The sequence below is a fragment of the Rhipicephalus microplus genome, chromosome 2 (assembly GCF_043290135.1).
Source record: "Rhipicephalus microplus isolate Deutch F79 chromosome 2, USDA_Rmic, whole genome shotgun sequence".
Taxonomy (NCBI): Eukaryota; Metazoa; Arthropoda; class Arachnida; order Ixodida; family Ixodidae; genus Rhipicephalus; species Rhipicephalus microplus.
The window spans coordinates 113,360,051-113,378,356 of NC_134701.1; the positions used below are offsets into that span (position 1 = coordinate 113,360,051).

General features: G+C 47.9%; 1 pseudogene; it reads left to right on the top strand.

The window, feature by feature from the left end:
- The window catches only part of LOC142761770 (A disintegrin and metalloproteinase with thrombospondin motifs like), a 116,260-nt pseudogene that overhangs the window by 71,340 nt on the left and 26,614 nt on the right, over window positions 1–18,306 (top strand).

An 18,306-nucleotide genomic window follows, 5' to 3' on the forward strand; every position in this document is an offset into this window, starting at 1 on the left:
GTCGTGCGAAATGCGCATGAGAAGGAAGGGCTGCCAAGTCGTGTGCGAGTCGAAAGTGCTTGTTTTCAGAGGCTTGCGTTTTTCACTTGCAAGTCTCGCAGATAATTTCGCAATGAAGTAATTGACAGTACAGAGCCTCTTCACTCGTTGCGCTTGCACTGAGTCGTCATGCCAGGGTTTGCTTGAGTTACAACAGAATGAATGCTAGAGGAGCTAGCTACTAGTCTTTCAACTATAAAATTTTAATGTGTCATTGTCATCTTCATTGCTGGAAGTTTGCGGTGAATTCAAGACATTTTTATGTTTTCCAATAATTCTCATCTCTTTTAAAACTAAAATGAATGATGTATACACCTCTACTTTGTTGATTTCAGCCTTGGGTGTTCGCACGATGATGATGGCCCCAGCGATTGGCCTAAGGGACATATTGGGTACAAAGACTGTGATTGGGACCTGGGATTCATGATGAGTTAAAAGTTTATAGCCCCCAACATGTACAGGTTTTCTGAATGTTGTTAAAGCGAAATCACGAATATATTCAAGTAGGTGCTCTGTTTACTATTACATACAATTTTTATTGTAGGCATGCACAATTAGGAGTATACAAAAAAACAACGAACATAGAAAAGCGATACATAGAACAGGCTGCCACATCTGGTATACAGGATGGACTATCATGTACTCACTTTTTTTTCTGCTAACGAGATGCTGCCAATGCGCAAGACAATGAAGTTGTGTAACTGAACTCAGTGAGTGTGACTAAAAGAGACTGATTAGCGGTGATACTTTGTCTCACTCTACCGTGCTCAGAGCTTTGATATTGTTTTCCATGTGTTTTTGTTTGCCAACTAACCCAATAGCCGGCCCTCATAGTGGGCGTGTTCACTAAATAATGTAATTGCTCCATGTTACAGCCGCCCAGAATACGAGTGTCTTCGCGTAAGAAACAGTATCAAAAACGGCGTATTTTCTTTGAAACTTCCTGGTGAAGTGTCAAGTCGACAAGTATATTGTAAAAAGGTTTACTATCAGTACAAGTACGTACAAGTAGACAAGGTGAGTCGACGGTAATTAAATTGAACAAATTGTGTGCTCACTCCAGAAAACATAGCAATAGCAAAATTGAAGGTCATGTCTGAAAAAAATACTCAAGATGCTAACTCAAGAGGCCAAAAAATTTTCTGTATGTTACAGACATATAAAGTTTTGATATTTTTCTGGGTATTGGTCACTACTGACAAAGTGCCGCACCAGCTCCTAAGCATGCGATAGCAAGACCTCGTAGCGCAGCATACCACTTGCATGGCCGAATCCTTGAAGCTAGCTTAAAATCACTCCTTCTTGTCTCTACACATCCTGCCGCATAACCAAATTACAATATCTTATATCCGAAGTCAACAGCCCGCGGCTGATTTAAGCATGTGTGAAGAAGAAGATGTGCCTGCAGCGAGCAGCATCGCCAACGCCTGGCTCTCTCGGCTCGTGCTTCGGTTCGTTGCTGTGCCGATCGTTGGACGGTTCTTGACGCTGTCTCGTCGCTGTCTTTAACGGCTAATAAACCTCCTCACATTTGGTGGAAGGTGCTGTTAATCCCCGTTGCTACACCCTGGAGCTGCGAAGCCGCACGCTACCACCTGTCATGACTGCCAACGCCACTACATCGACGCCTTCGCTCCAGTTCAACTGCCCTGGTCATCCTAAACTACGGGAGCCGAAGGTCTTCAGCGGTGCGGATGGGACCGACGTCGAAGACTGGCTCGAGCACTATGAACTGGTGAGCGCCAACAATAAGTGGGATGAAGCCGACAAGCTGGGCCACGTGATATTTTATCTCACTGGCGTCGCCGAATGTGGTTTAATAACCACAAACACAACATCCCCACATGGAGCGTCTTCAAGACGCCATGTGCTGAAGTGTTCGGTCGGCCGGCTGTCCGCAAGCAGAGGGCAGAACAGCGCTTGCGCGTCCGCTCTCAGCAGACTGGCGAGACCTTTACCAGTTATATTGAGGACGTCGTCGACCTTTGTCGACATGTGAATGACACCATGCCCGAATCCGACAAGGTAAAAAACATACTGAAGGGCATCGACGACGGCGCATTTCAAGTGCTTTTGGCAAGGAATCCAAGCACAGTTTCTGAAGTCGTCAGCTTGTGTCAGAGCTACGACAAGTTGAAAAAGCAACGCACTCTGACTAGGCAGCCTCAGCCTGGTGGTGAGTCGCTGTCCAGCTTCGACTCCATGCCCGACAATTCACCATTGCTTCAGCAAGTCCGAGTCTTCGTCCGTGAGGAAGTCGCCCGCCAACTTTCCCTAGTGCCCTTTACTCACGAGACCACCACCCGTCTACCTGCCCCGCTTCGCACGGCTATATCGGAAGAGGTTGCACAAGCTGTTCCTCGTGCGCACTACGAGCCACCTCTATCAAGCCGTGGTCACTGCCCGGGCATCGCACAGCCGGTAGGCGCTTCTGTCGCCTATCCGCCAGCCGTTCAGCCTGTGGCCACGCCCCTAACCTATGCAACGCAGCCTGTGGCTCCGCCTGTCGCCTTTTCACAAGAGATGCAGCCCGTAGCCGCGCCGCTCACATATGCAGACGCTGTACGTAGGCTCCCGCAACCACCCTACACCACGCGCTCACAGCCCGCACACCCGGCTGCTTATACTGCACCTTGGGCGGCAGCACCAGTCGCCAATTCCTGGAGGACGCCCGATAACCGACCGATTTGCTACGCTTGCTTCACTCCCGGACACGTTGCTCGCTACTGCCGCCGTCGACCTCAGACGTTCGGCAATTATGCCCGGTCGTCGCATCCCGGCAGCCAACCCTTCGTCCAATACGGGCCGGTCTCGCCACCTCGCTATGCGCCTACTGACCACCTAGACTTTCAGCCGCAACGCGCACCCTCTCCTCGTCGGCGATCGCCCTCCCCCATGCGTCGCCGGCCCGGACCCTCCGACCAGGAAAACTAAGCAACGCAGTTCAAGAGGCAAGAACTGCGCCGTTTTCGAACTGTCTAAGCCCTCGCTCCTCTCCTGCTAACGTGGTCGCAGTAACTGTTGAAGGTTATTGTACTTTCGCCCTTGTGGACACTGGCGCCGCTGTTTCTGTTATTGCCGCTAATCTCTGCCGTTTATTACGCAAAGTAACGACGCCGCTTTCGGGACTGTCGCTTCACACCGCAAGCGCACAGCAAGTAACGCCTCTCGCAGCCTGCACTGCAAGAGTCTCCATCGAAGGCATTCTTTACATCGTGGAGTTTATTGTTCTTCCTGTCTGTTCGCATGACGTCATCCTCGGGTGGGACTTCCTATCCCGCCATAATGCCGTCATTGACTGCGCACGCGCCGAAGTTGAGTTTTCGCCCTTGTGTGATGTCCCATTACTGGACGCTCCTCATCAGCCGCCGAAGTTGCTCGTTCTTGAAGATACCGATATTCCGCCTGGAAATTTTGCCCTTGTTCCCGTTTCATGCAACGCCTACACTGACGCTACAGTTCTTTTTATGCCTTCCGATATCTTCAAATGTTGTCGAGCTTTGCCGCTGCCTTTCGCAACAATTGACCTTGCCGCCGGAAGAAGCAACATGTTCGTAAGCAATCCGCTTTCCACACCCTGTCACATTGCTTGCGGGGGAATGTCTCGGCCGCGTGCAGGGTCTCGACCCTTCGTTTTTGTTTGATGTCCCGGACGACTACTGCGACCACCCAAAAGCACTGTCAGCACTTGGGGAGTCGTCCAATGATACGTTTTCCAGCGCCATCGCTGACACTCTCACTCCCACCGAACATGCCGACCTGCTGGATCTTCTCCATGAGTTCAGGAGTTCGTTCGATGTGTCGCAACCTCAACTGGGCCGCACATCACAAGTCAAACATCATGTTGACACCGGCCTACACCAGCCACTGCGTCAAAGACCATACCGTGTCTCCGCTGAAGAGCGCCGCGTCATCAACGATCAAGTCGAAGATATGCTTCGTAGGGACGTCATTCGACCATCTCACAGTCCCTGGGCGTCACCCGTCGTCCTGGTGCGTAAGAAAGACGGATCTATCAGATTTTGCGTGGACTATCGTCGTTCGAATAAGATAACCCGCAAGGACGTCTATCCTTTGCCGCGCATTGATGACGCCATTGACACCCTTCACGGAGCGGAATTTTTTTCGTCGCTAGATTTGCGGTCTGGCTACTGGCAGGTCCCAATGGCAGAAGCCGATCGCCAAAAAACGGCATTTATTACGCCAGACGGACTATATGAATTTAACGTCATGCCCTTTGGGCTTTGTAACGCGCCTGCCACGTTTGAACGTCTTATGGATAATACGCTACGTGGCCTCAAATGGAATATGTGCCTGTGTTACCTCGACGATGTCGTGGTTTTCTCCAATGACTTTCCTACGCACCTCCTTCGCCTCAGGCACGTTTTGAGTTGTCTGCCAACGCTGGTCTGCAGCTTAACCTAAAAAAATGCCTCTTCGCTGCACGCGAGCTCGTCATCCTAGGCCACATCGTGTCCAAGCACGGTGTATTACCAGACCCAGCAAAACTTCGAGCAGTCGCAGAATTTCCCAAGCCGACGACCATGAAAGAACTTCGCAGTTTTGTAGGCCTATGCTCCTAATTCCGGCGCTTTGTTCGCAATTCTGCATCTATCATGTCACCGTTAACGCAGCTTCATCGCGGTGACGTGAACCTCACCTCCTGCTCCCCTGCATGTGACGTTGCCTTCGCTACTCTGCGCCGTCTGCTTACTTCCCCACCTATTCTTCGCCACTTCGACCCGACGGCTCCTACCGAAGTGCACACCGACGCCAGCGGCGTCGGGCTAGGCGCGGTCCTCGCTCAACGAAAGCCCGTCTATTCAGAATACGTTGTAGCCTACGCTAGCCGCACTCTTACGAAAGCCGAAACTAATTACAGCGTGACAGAAAAAGAGTGTTTGGCTCTGGTGTGGGCGCTTGGAAAGTTTCGGCCGTACTTATACGGCCGCCCGTTCGATCTAGTAACTGATCACCACGCGCTTTGCTGGCTTTCCACATTGAAAGACCCTTCTGGCCGCCTTGCGCGATGGGCACTCCGCATCCAGGAGTACGACATTCGCGTCGTATACCGCTGCGGACGCAAACACTCTGACGCTGATGGCCTGTCCCGCTCACCTTTGCCACCAGATCCGACGTGCGGAAACACGTGTCTCTAGTACTTGTCATTGTTAAATCTTGAATCAATTGCCACCGAACAACGTCGTGACCCGTGGATCGCCTCTCTCATCGAATATTTATCTGGCACGCCCAACCTTCCAGTATCTCGATCCCTCCGACGTCAAGCTCTCCATTTCGCCATCCGCGATCAACTTCTTCATCGACGCAACTACGCTCCCGCTGGCCGCCGGTGGTTGCTGGTCACTCCACGCACTTTACGATCGCAAGTATGCGCCTCCCTTCACGACGATCCGCAATGTGGCCACGCCGGAGTGTTCAAAACCTATGAACGCCTTCGCCATCGCTATTACTGGCGCGGCATGTACAATTTTGTACGTAAATTCGTGCAGTGCTGTCCTGACTGCCAGCGACGTAAATCAACACTGACACGTGCGACTGGCGCATTGCAGCCACTTCCATGACCTGCCAAGCCATTTGATCGCGTCGGCGTTGACCTCTACGGTCCCCTTCTATTGACACCAGATGGTAATCGGTGGATTATAGTGGCGGTCGACCACCTGACACGCTACGCCGAAACAGCCGCTTTGCCGAGCGCTACAGCTCAGGATGTCGCCTCGTTCATTTTGCAACGCTTTATCCTTCGACATGGTGCACCTCGAGAGCTCCTTAGTGACAGAGGCCGCGCTTTTCTTTCCGAGGTCCTCAAAACCCTGCTTTCGGAATGCCGCGTCATTCATCGGAAAACGACAGCATACCACCCGCAGACTAACGGACTAACGGAACGGTTCAACCGCACGCTAGGTGATATGCTCTCAATGTACGTGGCATCTGATCACAGCAACTGGGACCGTGTTCTCCCATACGTCACGTTTGCATATAACACCGCAATACAATCCACCACGGGATTCTCACCTTTCTTTCTTCTTTACGGACGTGAGCCTTCCCATACAATTGATAACATACTTCCTTACCGTCCTGATGCTTCCGAGTGTCCACCTATCTCCGATGCTGCTAGACAAGCCGAAGAGTGCCGCCAGCTCGCCCGTGCGTTCACCTCGGAAGAACAACAACGCCAGAAAGAAACTTGTAGCACCTCTCTTCCGGATCCCGACTATGCCACAGGGTCTCTTGTGTGGCTTGCCATCCCATACCAAACACCAGGACTCTCCTCGAAACTTGTCCCGCGGTACGAGGGGCCTTACACCGTTTTGGAGAAAACCTCTCCGGTTAATTTCCTAATTGAACCAGTTTCCCGATCGGACGACATGCGCCGGCGTGCACGTGACATCGTCCATGTTTCCCGACTGAAACCGTACCATGAGCCTTTGCCTGAAACTTCTTAAGTCGCCAGGATGGCTCCTTTTTCAGCGGGGGCGATTGTGAAGAAGAAGATGTGCCTGCAGCGAGCAGCATCGCCAACGCCTGGCTCTCTCGGCTCGTGCTTCGGTTCGTTGCTGTGCCGATCGCTGGACGGTTCTTGACGCTGTCTCGTCGCTGTCTTTAACGGCTAATAAACCTCCTCACACATGATATGCTGCTTAGCGGCTATGGACGCTGTAGAAGAAGTGTGTTTTGAATAGGAGCTACTTCTGCTAACTCCGGTGTATTTAAGTGGCAATTTAAGTCTGTTTATCGGTTTTCGCTGCTCCCTTGGAGAGGATAGATGTAGACCACCCCGGGCGCCTGCGGGCACCAGCGGCGTCAGCGGCGGCCGCCTCCAGAAAGCGGATGGGACAAGCGAGTGACAGCGACAGTGAAGATGCTCATGCTTACTAACACAGCAGTGAGGACTTTTCAGATGACGGTTTCCAACCTGTGCTGAGCCGCAAAGCGAAGAGGACGAACATGAGCACATCCTCATCCTCAACTATTCAAACTGTAAGTGAAGCGCCAAAATTGAACACTTATATAATCCTGTTTCTTCCTGCACTTCCTACCGTCAGCATGAAACGCCTTAACAGACAGTCTGTGTCGAGGTCTCTGGAAACGCTCGTGCCAAATGAGATCACGGACATAAGAGTGAACGCCAGAAAAAATATACTGGCTGTGGACGTTTTGCACGCAAGTGCATTGGGCGTTCTGTGCAGTGTAACTGACTTGGACGGCAACCACGTGCGCTCTCATGTTCCCTTGGGATGTGATGTAGTAACCGGCGTGATCTACGACATAGATGTGACTATTTCCAATAATGACTTACAATTTCTTGTCAAGTCAACAACTGATACTCCAATTGTTGATGTCACCCGGCTAGGCAACTCTCGCTGTGTGAAGATTGCGTTTAAGAGCACATCACTCCCCTCTTATGTGAAGGTGGGGTACTTCAGGCATGCTGTGCGGCTTTTCATTCCGAAGCCTCTCCAGTGCCATAAATGCATGAAACTTGGACATGTGAGCAGCGTCTGCGAGAATTCGGTGATATGCCACCACTGCGCCGAGCCCCATGAAGCGGATAAGTGCGTCGCAACTGTCAAGAAATGCTCTAATTGCAATGGATCCTATGAAGCCACATCGAAGGACAGCCTGAGGATTCAGAAAAAAATTGCCATTTTGAAGGAGATGGTGCGCGATCATTCATCTCATTGAGAAGCCGCAGCTAAATCAGAAGGCGTCGTTTACGTCGACGTCGGTCTTCAAGGACGCCCGCTACCTTCTCGAAACGTTTGCCAGATCCCTCATTCGTACCACCTTTTTTGCCTTCCAGACCACATGCCGTCGGAAAGGCTCTAAAGGACAAAGCCTGTGAGCATACCATAACTGCGACAGAGTGGCCTGCACTTCAAAGGGAAGCAGCATCAAGTGAACCAAAGGAGTTTCATGACGGCCAGTCCGCGATACCAGTTCGAGATCTTTCCAACCGAAACAGGCAAGTGATTGCAACCGTGCAATCATTAATTGCCACGATTCGCACGCTACTGAGCAGCATACAATCTCCGTCTGCTAAGAGTGCACTGCAAATACTGGATGCACAGAATCCAGTTCTTGCTAACTTCGTATAAGTACAATTGCTCAACAAAATCTCATCTTCCGCACTGAAGTTAAAAGTGCGTCGATTTTTCAGTGGAATACCAGAGGCATGAAGTCCCGTATCTCGGACTTTCGCCAATTTGTTCAGGCCAATCAATTCCCTATACTTGTCATATGTGAACCAAACGTATGAACGCCCTATAGATTGTCCGGTTATAAAGTTTTTTGTTCAGCCGCTTGCGAAGAACGAAGCAAAGTAATTGTTTACATTCGCACAGACTTGACTTATCTTTCGCACCCAATAAGTTCAAACGACGACAATCAGTACGTGTGTCTTCGTGTAAAGAAGAATTCAGTTTCGTTCACGCTTATTGGGGGATATATATCTCCGTCATCGCGATTTGACTGCGACAGATTAAAAGACATCATAATGAGGACCGATGGGCCTTGGATCATCACCGGTGACTTCAACGCCCATCACAATCTTTGGGGGAGCACTAGGATGAATGCCAGGCGCCGGAACATTGTTACATTCGCTTCCGATTACGACCGTTTCATCATGAACGAGGGTACCCCAACATATCTGCGGTGTCTCACGTATGGCAGTTGCCTTGACCTGACATTGGTGTCACGGTGCTTCTCTCACAAAGTTAAATGGTTTTGCGATATTGAGACTCATGGGAGTGATCACATACCTACCTACGTGACGATCGATGGTATCATAAAACATTTCTCTTCCGGTGTTGAAATCGCACTAACTGGTAGATGTTTACATCGCGTGTTGAGGACGCTTGCCAAGAAGGCCTCGCCTGCAGCCTGAAAAATACCATAGCGGAAGCTATGCAAGCGTCCAAATGTAAATTACCATTTTCGTCTAAAATAACACAGTTTGACATCGAACTGGAAATATTACGAGCTATACGAAGGCGTGCTGAACGACGATACAGACGCACAAGATCAATTTATGATCTGAGGGAAGCAAAACGGCTCCAGAGAAATATTGAACGACGCATATACAAGTTGGAGAACCAACGCTGGAAAGCATTCTGCAAATCTCTAGACCCTCATAAACCGCTGTCATATATCTGGAGAACAGTTCGTGGTCTTCGCTCCTCTCCGCAACAACGGCACCCTTTTAAAGTTTTGGCACTTCATCATGGAAAAACAGAACTCGAGGTGTCTGAAAAATTTGGCACGAGAGTTGCCAGGAATATTATGAACGAGAGCATCGACGCCGTGATCGTTCCTGAGATGCGATCACCAGAAATGGACATTCCATTTAACATGAAAGAACTGGAAGGTGGGTTAGTCGCTTCTAAACGCATGTCATCGCCAGGTCCTGATTGTATTACTTATAGTGCGTTGGGACACCTTGGACAAAAAGCCAGAAAAGATATTTTAACTTGCTTCAACAACTCCTGGCTCAGCGGCAGTGACCCGAGAAAAGAAAATAAGTCGATTAATACTACTTCTGAAATCGGGAAAATCACCATTGGACTTGACAGCGTATCGCCCCATTGCCCTCGCAAGCTGCCTCGGAAAAGTAATGGAAAGAAGGGTTCTATTTCGTATCGAGTGGTACTTGGAACGATACACGAAATACTCTTCTTGCATGGCAGGCTTTCGTCGGGGCCGCTCCTCCATCGACTGTGTCCTTGACTTATCGACATTTGTTCAGCAAGAAAAAAAGTCGCAAGCGCATATCAGTGGTACTCTTTCTTGACGTGAAGGGTGCATTTGATAATGTAGGTCACGATGCCATCCTCACTTCTCTCGCAGCAATGGGCATTGGTGGACGAATGTTTCAATGGATAAAAGATTATATAACCGGCAGGAGTTTCTTTGTGCAAACATATGAGGGTACAACTGCTGAACATTACACCTACTGCGGAGTACCTCAGGGAGGTGTTTTAAGCCCCACATTGTTCAATGTTGCCCTCATTGGTCTGGTGAGGGTTCTGCCAAAGTCGGTGTGCCTATCCATATTAGCCGATGATATTTGCCTCTGGAGTGCGGCAGTTACTCGCCCTTAGGTGCGTGCACGAATACAGCGGACAGCAACCCTCACAACAGCCTACCTTCAGAAACAAGGCCTAACTATATCAACTGTGAAGTGCGCGTTGATAGCATTTACACGCAAACCAATGACGCCATACCCTGTTTACACAATGGACAGAGTGTCAAGTATGCACGGACGCATCGTTTCCTGGGCATAATAATCGACAGAAGTCTTTAGTGGAGCGCGCATTGTGCGTACTTGAAAAAAATACTGCTATCTATTGTGCATATAATGAAATTCATATGCGGGAAAGCATGGCGAACTTCTGTGGCCTCCGTGCTGCAGCTGTACAGTGCCCTATTTCTGGGTCTATTGCGCTACAGCTTGTCGGTACTGACTAACACTTGCAAATCCAATACCCATTCATTGGAGAGTTTGCAGGGTCAGGCACTGCGTATCTGCCTAGGGCTGCCCCGATGCGCTTCTACTTATGCCACAATCATGCTTGCCAAAGACCATCCGGTCAGGACATATACAGTTGTGAATTGCCTCAGAGCACACATTCGACATGGTAGCCATGTCTCCGACCACCACTTGGCCCTTCTACCCTCCGGAAGACCACGCGCTACGTTTTCAGACGTCATAGCCAAACACCTAAACAGCATTCAATCAGGATATACGCCAGCTGCGAGAATGACATGTCCTTTGTGGTGCCTCGACCAGCCGCAAGTACGTCTAGAAATTCCGGAAATCAAAAAGAAAAGCAACCACTCCAGAGTAGCATTGAAGCAAGCAACACTGCTATTATTACATGAGTTGTACTTAGACCGAACGCAGATATACACTGATGGGTCCGTCTCGTCCAGCAGCTCATCAGGTGCCGCTGTAATTCCGGCTGCAGCAATGACAATCAAGTTTATGTTGTCGCATATGACTACATCTACGGCATCAGAGCTTGCTGCTATAAGGGCTGCTTTACAATATCTCTTTCAAGAACGTCCAGGAAAATGGGTCATATTCTGTGATTCGAAGGCAGCGCTTCAGAGTTTGCAGTCTGCCGTAGGAGGAGTCATGAACAATTGGTACAAGAAATAAGACATTGCCATCATGAAGCTCTAGCACGAGGGCATGATATTATATATCAATGGCTGCCTGGACATATCGGTATTACCGGAAATCAATTAACTGATGATGCAGCCTGCTCAGCCCATGAAGGAACCCGTGTAGTTCCGATACCTCTATCAAAGATTGATGCAGCAAGACAACTTTACCTGCTGGCTCGAGATCTCACACGCACGTTCTGGTCGTCTACCAGCTTCCAAAGGTGTAAAATTTATGAAGTGGATCCTTCGCTCAAGCTAAAGCTACCATCACAACTTTCCCGCTCCGATGCGACACTGTTATGCCGCCTTTGGTTGGGTGTTGCATTTACAAAGGTGTACTCCTTTCGCATTGGTATGGCCGACACTCCTACATGTGACTACTGTGGAGCTGAAGAGACCATCGAACACGTCCTGTGCAGCTGCGCTAGCTACGACACACAGCGATGCCTGCTCCGGATGGTTTTGAATAAACTTGACGCCAGACCATTTTGTGTGCAGAAGATACTAAGACCTTGGGCATCGGCCTCAGTTGCGCAGAAAGCGACTAAAGCACTGCTACTATACTTAAAGTCAACAAACCTGAACTACCGCCTGTAGACTGTGTGTGCACCCCGAGTGTGCTTGTGTTTGTGTGTACCTTCTCATCTCTCTGCAACCTTTTTTCTCCCCTTCATCTCTTCCCCAGTGCAGGGTAGCAAACCGGATGTGCGTCTGGTTAACCTTCCTGCCTTTCTTTGCATATTTATATATATATATATATCTCTATGAACGCTGTGGCACGTGTGACATGCAGTGCACCTGCTGTTGATAGTACTGAAACTAAACCACGCTTTCAAAGAAAAAGCACTGGTATGTCTACAGTGTGTCATACGTTATAAGAGCTTGCACTGAGATGATCGGTCGGGTAATCCACAAATTTTCCGTACACGTCCCCCACCATTGTATACATGCGTGTTGTTATATATATATATATATATATATATATATATATATATATATATATATATATATATACGCAATGTTTACTAACACACATTTGAATGCAATATATATATTCATTAAACGCTAAAGATGTGATTTTGCAAAGTACGAGAACCGCGAAACTCAATATTGATTGCTTTCCATGATGTCAGCATTGAGATCTCTGACGAGTACATTTGAACTTGGTCTCTTGTATCGATGCAATTTCTGCTCAGTGCACTTGGTGATGTCTCTTTCTCACAAGTTCAGGGACAATTACATGGCCATGACTGCTATCCCGGATGAGAGTTTCCCAGCAGCCTGCTCCCGTTATTCACCAATGCATCTTTTATTCCAGTCCGCCTTACAAATACTGTCCACAAGAGCGAAACATGCTCGCATAACATTTCTGTCCCAGCTACTAAAAAATACCTACAGGATAAATACTTTCAAATATGTCTCACGTTCCTAGGCTAGACAAACAGGTAATAACGATGTGCACACATTCACAGAATACATATGCAAAAAATGATGCATTTAAGCGTTCATTCTTTGCGCTCGCAATAGCAGAATGAAATCAAGTTGATGCTGCTATCACCAAAACAAAAGGATTATCTCAATTTTTGTCGCGAACGAAAAAAAAAACAGGGCACGCGTAACAGACGCTATGTATGAAGGGCCACGGTAGCTATAAACCGACACAGGCGCCGTTCATGTCTATTTGTTCACACCTGCACTCAACAATCATTTAGGCATTTTCAAACGAGCTCGCAGTATTTGCAAATCACGTTTTAGGCATTTTAAATCTCGATACTAGAGTTATCGTACTTACATCCGTCCAGTCTCCATTTAGCGCCATACTTTTTCTCTCTTTTTTTGCATTCAGTTCGAAGGCAGCATCACATTATATTTAGAACTTGCAATATGTCTTGTGGTCATTCTATACGTCAATTATTACTATAGTTAACTCCTGCATTGTTTGACTGCATTGGCGATATTTATATTTTCTTGTTATGCTTGTGTGTGTTTGCTTTTTACCGTTATTTTTTGTTTTTTTGCGTGAAAAATTATTGTACTGCCCACCTACCATGCTCTCAAAAGAAAGTAGCACTATTGCGAATAAATAAATGGCCCTGGCTGGTTATGGCCAATGCGAGATCTTCAGCCACTTCGCGTAGCTTGACGCAGATACCGATACTGCCCGCAGGACGCTCGACTTCTTTGGTGCAGACGACTGGAACGAACTCATTTATGTGCATGTTTCCATCGATTCATAAATCTGTGAAGCAAAGCACGAAGGCTGCAGGTGGTCAGGTCGGGATCATGTTCGATGTCATGAACGTATGCGTTGAAGGAACGCACGTTCCAACGAGCAAGGTGAAGTCGGTCGAATGGAAAACTGGTGCATTAGGCAGCAGAGTGCCATTTAGTGAGCATTGTTGAAATCACAGGAGGAACCCCACGAGCGGTGCCCGGAGAAGTGTACGCAGGCAACACCGGTGTACGCACCGGTTGCCGCCGCCGCCGGACAAGGTGCGAGCATAAAAGTGCTTGCGGAGCAAGCTTCTAAAGAATGGAAACAAAGTGCTCATGGAAAGCAAAGCACTCTGACAAGAAGACGCATCTTCTTTGCGCCTTGTAAATCATCAACCTGTGTTGTTTTTCAGCTCGTTCACTGATGAGAGAATAAGTGAACTGTTTAAAGCGTGCCAAAACAAGTAGTACGTCCACCCTTATTTGATACAATCTGAAAACAAAAACATGCTAGATCACTACGTCATAACAATAAGTAAAACACGAAAGCTAAAAATATTCTTACACAAATTGTTTACTCTTTACAATAAGTTGCTTTAAGAGAGCTTGCGCAACGTATGTTGGTCTTTCACACGCTGTAGGCCCGTGTGTTCATATTTGGGTGCACGTTAGAGAACCCCAGGTGGTAGAAATTTCCGGAGCTCTCCACTACGACGTCTCGCATAATCATGTGGTGGTTTTGGGACGCTAAATTCCACATTTCAATAAATGTTGGTGCTTCAGAGCTATAGCACCGCATAACGTAGATGCAATCACGTTGACGCTTATACATACATCTCCATCCAGACGACTGACGTCGACCATTATTGATTAAACGAGCCATTGTGGCAAGAATATTGCGCTAGCTATAGTTGTTAACGCTGTGAGCGGAACCAGGTGAAGTGATGTGAGAGCTAAAGAACATGACTGACAGCACGCTGAACTTAGGGTAAAGTCGCTTACTCGAGGCACCTTAGAGTATTGAACACCACTGTCTGACAAGGGGGAAAAGAAACATATGACGTGTTTTGCCTTTGGTTGGCCGCGATTATTCGCGGGGTGAGCATGAAGAGGGAAGCGACATTTAGAAATGCCACGTGGCAGAAATTATTCGTGCATGTCACTGTCATAATTTATTAGGCACACTTTACAAAGAACTTTGTGAGAGGGCAGTGGTAGATATACATGGCGAGTTTTTTAAAGCGTACAAAGTGTGTGACCATGACGTAATGAATAGCGTGCCCTGCATGTGTATTCGCGGACACAGATGTGATGGGTTTGATTCCTGTTGATGGAACCTTTGTCTGCTGATCATGCGCATTTTAGGCGTCCTTTCCGTTACAAAAATTTGTCACCTATGTATTGGTGGACCCCGGCATAAAACATTTTAGTGTTAAAAAGTGTGGTATTGGATTTGTAAGGCAATGATATCTTTTACTGAAGTCATTGATAAATTATTTGCTAAGGCTTTGCAGAGCCCATTTAATTATTAACCTTTCACGTATCAGCGTACTACATTTTGAGACAGATTTGAAATGTTCAAAAGTGAATTAATACTCACTATGCGACAGGTGGCCACGTAGTCGGAAATATTTCATATCAAATTGTGATATATCTCAGATAAAAAAACTTGCTACGTTAACATAATTCTCTGTTAGTTAAATCAGACAAATATAGGCACGAAAATCTCGCCGGATGACTTTGTGAACGAAGCCACATTAGCACGAATAATATCTCTTCACCGTTAACTTGAATCACCAGATTCCATAGACTCCGATTTGAAAGTTACCTGGCTTCCGTTACCTAAGTGCGTAGTCTGGGAGAAAAGACGCCACACAGAATATACCACCAGCCTCCATTTCTTTTCTCCATGACCAAGAGAGGCGAGGCAACGGAAAGCGCTCTCTGACCCTCTGTGCCATTTTATGATCGCTTTTTAAATAAACAAACAACTGCAATGCTGAAGAAACTTACAGACACGTGCATAGTTAAGCATAAAGGATTTAAAGCAGCACCATAGAGGAAATTCGGTAAAGGTTCAACTTTCAAGTCGACGCCGCCAAGTGTTTAGGGTGCAAGGCGACGAACGCGGCTGATGAACTACAGCTGAAACCAGCGCATCTCGGATCTTGGCCGATCGGCTCTGTTTACGCTCCAGGCACCATGTCGATCGTCATTTAATCCCACCTCTCCATCGAAAGTGCAAACAAACTGGGAATTTCCAAAAGCAAGTTTCTTGCAAAAGCTGAGAGAATTTCTGGAACTGATCAAACTTTATCGGCATTTCATTTCCCGTTGAGCGGATTACATCTGACTCCTTACTTATATGCTTTGCGGTAACAAGAAGTGTGCTGTCATTAGACGATCTGAGAATGCGTCTAGATTCTTCGAGGCTGTTAAGACACAGCTCGCAGGCGCCATCCTTTCTTTCTCACCCAACACGAGAATCTCCACTCTGCCTGATTACAGACGCGGCGGATGTGGTAGCTGGAGCCGTCTTACAGCAGTTCGTTGACGGATAACGGCAGCCGCTAGCATTTTTTTACAGAAGCTATTACCCACGTGAATTCTTTGCTGTTTACAAGGACGTGCGTCACTTAAGGTATTTCATTGAAGCCCGATATTTTCACATCGAAACGACTCCCAAGCCAACTCACAAAAAAGAAGATGACCTTAATTTTAGATCTGTGGTCACATGCCGCCAATTTCTTACAGGGTGGGTGCCTTCCCAAGCGACTGCAGCTTTGTTCTGCCGAGCACCAGGACGGAAGTGCGCTTGTACTTATTTAACCAGTAGGTACCTGGCAGCAGCAATCCTCTGCCTCCCACAGCAGCAGCGCATGCTCAACTATATCACCATAGCTGTGGTGGATTAAGGTACACCTAGAGGCCTTCGCAGAGCCTATGGGGCTACCTTTCGAGATGAGTACCCAAAAACAACCGAGCGCCAGGTAGGAAGGTGTTCTCCTCTACCTATCGGGAAAAACCGGTGGGTTCCCGGTCGGCACTGGGAATTGAACACGGCACCTCCCGCATTGGAAGCGGACGCTGAAATCGTATAGACACCGCAGTGGTAAAGATATATCATCAAATCTGCGACCAACAAGCCGTCACGTTGCTTACATCACGGAAACCAGAGCTTATGTTCGGTACGTACAATGATCGACGAATGCTGCAGCCGTTGCGCTTTATCGCCTCAAAGCTTTTGTACCTTTTGCTGCAGCATGAACAACCGTGAATTTCACGGCGCTTGCGTCCACGTAAACACAAGGCGAACAAATTAGGCAGCTTCACCTACACCACAGAACACTTCAGTTTCCTGAAGTTATTTTTCCATCCTGCACCACTCTCCTTATCTGCGAGATGTCTGCCAGCAACCTTCGTTATGTCGTTCCGACGGAAGTTTGTCGCGCAGTGTTTGATTTTTTGTATTGTAACGCACAGTTCAATGAACACATTTATTAGACTAACGTACACATGGGCGATCTTGTGCCCGAGAATAATAACACAGCTAGAACGGAATCTCCTAGCAGTCCCGAGGATTCACTTTCGCTTCTTTCTCCACGTTCTTCTCTGTTTCAACACGGGTCGCGCGCAGCGGGGCCTCGCAGGCTCGGGCACCGTGAACCATTTGGAGGGCATCAATATCGCCTAGCGTGCGTAACTTAGAGTCACATTGTGCCATTGCACCCCTTTCCAGAATGCGTCGTCCTGATGCTTGTGCTAAACTGGTTGCATAGTAGTCATTCATGACACCTCGTCGTGGATGCACTTAACGTCGAACAACGTCGTGTCCTCGACGTTTCATTGCCTGTCGTGATATGGTTTCATCCTGACGACATGCACAGTTTCCCTGCGATGCCGCCGTCGTGATAAAATATCCTGTACTTCTGGCATCACTTCAAAGTTGGGCAAGCTGACGTGGCGGAGCACTCTGCAGGGACAGAAATAGCGACGAACCAATTTTTCCGATAGGCCACGTATTCGTACAGGAATCCACACCCATAGTCTATCTCCTGGTGAGTACTGGACGTCCCTTCTTCGCACATTGTATTGGGGCGTGTCAGATTTCTGCTATTGAAGAATGCGTAACCATGCCAGTAGTCTGACTTCTGCTATTTGTATGTAGTCGTGTACGTCATAGTCAATCTTGAACGTCTCGTCGAAAGGTATCATTGCGTCTAAAGGTGCCGTTACCATCCGGACAAAAACAAGTTGAAATGGGGTCATCCATGTCGTCTTTTGCATCGTGGTGTTATATGCGAATGTTGCATCGGGTAATATTTTAACTCAAGTATGGTATTCTATATCCACGTATATTGACAACATATCAGCCAGCGTTCTGTTCAGTCGTTCGGTAAGACCAATCGCTCGAGGATGATATGCCGTCGTTTTCCTATGACTAGCGTGCGTCTATTTCATAGTACACTTTATCAGGTCGGCCGTAAATTCATTCACGCGGACCGTGATCAACGCTCTTGGAGCTCTGTGCCACAGTACGATGTCGGAGAGGAAAAATTCGGCCACTTCAACGGCTGATATTTTAACAAGAGTCGCTGTCTCGGTCGCAACTAATATCTGACGCTTTCCTGATGACCGCGTAGCGAATTCAGCCAGTAAGTCTATTCCCACTTGTGTGAATGAGGCCTCTGGTGCTTCTATCAGCTGAAGGGGACCAGCTGGTCTTAGCGATGGAGTTCTACGACTTTGGCAGTCTCAGCAAGTTCTGACATAATATCGTACAGAGCTAGGCAACTTCGGCCAATAGTATTTAGTGCGGACGCGGGCGAACATTCTGATTACTCCTAAACGTCCAGCTGATGGATC